Here is a 2,855-nt window from a genome sequence, read left to right on the forward strand (position 1 = left end):
CAACATATCTGCACTGCAAGTATTGCAAGAGGCCAAGAAGACCAATCTGCATCCCAGATCCCCAAGGATTTCCAACTCCAAGCACTTCAGGATTCCAGAGGAGTGACTTCAAGTGCCAGCAAGATTCCTAGAATGTCAACGTTGTCAAAGGAGCAGTGAATACTAACTAACCCAGGCAGTTTTGATTCGAAGCCCTCTGCGAGAGCATGGACCAAACTCCCGGGGGAGGAGGGGGTGGGGGAGTTATTTGCAGAAAGAAAGATGTCTTCTATCTGGAAAAGCAAACCTCTAAGTTATCTGGAGGGAAGGAATTCAAGCCCCACAGAGGGGGACCCTTTAAGGGCTCTTTTCTTCTTTGTGTCTTGGCCAAGAGGAAGACGGGGTGAGGCTCATGATGTGGTTTTCACAACCAAGGCGCGCCTGCGCACACACCCTGATACCTCACTGATGAACAACGACATAAAAGATGACCCAAAATGTACAAGCAGGGATCATTCACAGGGAGGTCAAGGAAGGCACTCAAGAATCGTTCTACAGCGAAGAGGAAAACGTTTGCAAAGAGCTTCAGGTCGTTCCAAAAGAGAAGAAAGACGTGGGGCTGTTCCTTCTTCTGTCTCCAGAAGGAAGTGGCCCCCATTCTGGACCCCAGAACCCTGAGAAAGTTCACATCTGGGATGGTGAGGCACCCGGTGTCAGGGATCAGGTGCCAATAGCCATGAGGAAGACACTCAAAGAAGGAAGGAGCCGAGAGAGAACAGAGGCGGGAAAATCGCACCCAGGACAGTCCGGAGGATTGGGAGACAAGGGGGGTAAGGACAGAGCAGGATCAAGCAGAGGCAATGGAAAGGGTTGATGCCAATACCATTGAAGACGTCGCCTTGGACCTTAGCTTCCCTTGTCCCTTCCCTTCCTCTTACCTGCTCCCCAAGGTCGACGGCTTCTGAAAAGAGTTCTCCATGTGGCCAAGACTCACCTCTGCCGGTCACCTCCACCAGATCACTAATCTGGCTTGTCCTGAGATCATTGCTTGTATGCTTGCACCTGTAGATGCCCCTTGTGTCCTCTGTCACCTTCCCCAGAGGAAACCGGTGCTCGCGGGCTCGAAGGTGGACTGGGGCTTTGGCCACCCCGTCCTTCAGCAGCTGGAAAGCTTGAGCCTTATTTGGAGATCTGCATATCAGAGTCACATTGTCCCAGGGGTGGTCCAGTGATTCTACCTCAAAGAAGAGTGTTGATTTTTCTTCTGGGACTAGAAGAGACAGGGATCTTAGTTTCCAGGGCTCAGGAGAGGGAGAGGTTCCCTATCCACAACCCATCACCACGGTCAAGTGATTGCCAGGAAGATACTTACTATATGTAGCTGCCACTGAGGTTCCTAGACAGAATCCTGCAAGAGACAAGGTGTTCACTGAGCCCATTCCCTCCCACAGACCCTGAGAATCAGATTGGTGACACCCCCCCCCCAAGCATGTATAATGTCCTTACCCAGCAGCACCAGGACTGTGACCAGGGCAGTCCCAGCGTCCTCCCCTCTCCAGCCCCTCAGGCTTGCTGAGCACAGCTTGGTGGGGGTCCTGCCCATGTTCCTGGGCCCCTCAGCAAAGAAGGAAGAGTGGCTCTGTTTGAGGTGATGGCCACGTTTGAGCTCCTCTGCAGGGTTATTTGCACCCCGAGTGATCATAGACTTTCCTCTCAGAGGGCAATGACCCTGAGTGTGGACAGGAAATTCCACTTCCTCTTCACATGATCTCAAGCCTGGGCTCCTCCCTCTCTAACGCTGCCCTTCCAGCCGATCAGCCTCCTGATCTCTTGACCACGTGTCAGCTGAGTCTTTCCGTGAGATTTATCTTAGAACATTCTTGGTCAGGGGAATAAGAGCTTCAAAGATGTCCCACTCACAATACCAGAAACGGACGCAATATTTTCCCTCGTTTAAAAGAAATGTTGCAGAAGGGATTGAAGTAAGAATCTTGAGTTGGAGTCAGGGTCTCCAACATCCAGGGGGCGGTCCGATTGATTTCTAAAGGTGCAGAAAAGAGGGAAGCAGGTGATCAGAGCGTGGCAGATGGGAGAAAGAAAGCAAGAGACTGAAGAGACATGGGGAGGGGTTGAAAAGTAGAAGGGCAGGTGGCCTTTAGAATCTGACTGGCCATCCCTCCGTCCTTCAGCTACTGGATACGATTACTCCTGATGCTCCATCACCTGAGAGTCAAGATGGGCAGAGATAGACATCATTCTGCTCGAATCAGAGGGTAGGGCTGTAGCCTGGTCTTAGAAAGAACAAGTTCTGGGGCTTCCTGAGGTGAAGATCAGTCGTAAAACAAAAATAAGAATCACCATAAAACAATTTGATTGACAAATAATTCATGTACCATACAACCCAATGGCTTGAAGATATTAAAAAAGGACTTGGGCAGTCATCCCCACAATCGATTTTAGAACAATTTCTTTAATTTTGTACTCATTGTTATTAACTCCCCATCTCCCCCAACGCAAGCTCATTTCTGGGCCTTGCAAGGTCCCCTGTACTAAACGCAGGCCGGAATGAGATGCCCCATGAGAATCCTACAAAAGCCCGTAGGTTGGTGAGGCCATTTCCTCCTACCAGGACTCTAAGCTCACAGCTCTGTGGTCCCCAAGGTCACAGCCCTCACGAAGGATCAGCAGGTCTCTGACTCTGCCATCAGGACATTTCATTGGGGGCTCATAGAGCCCCCCATCACTCTCATCACAATCCATCCACCCATCCATTGTGTCAAGCACATTTGTACATTTTTGCCCTCAACATTCGCAAAACATTTGCTTTCCACCTGAGCCCTTGCTATCAGCTCATTTTTTCCCTTCCCTCTCTGTCC

The sequence above is a fragment of the Echinops telfairi genome, unplaced genomic scaffold, assembly GCF_000313985.2.
Source record: "Echinops telfairi isolate 266 unplaced genomic scaffold, ASM31398v2 ScPeMD7_655;HRSCAF=1070, whole genome shotgun sequence".
Lineage (NCBI taxonomy): Eukaryota > Metazoa > Chordata > Mammalia > Afrosoricida > Tenrecidae > Echinops > Echinops telfairi.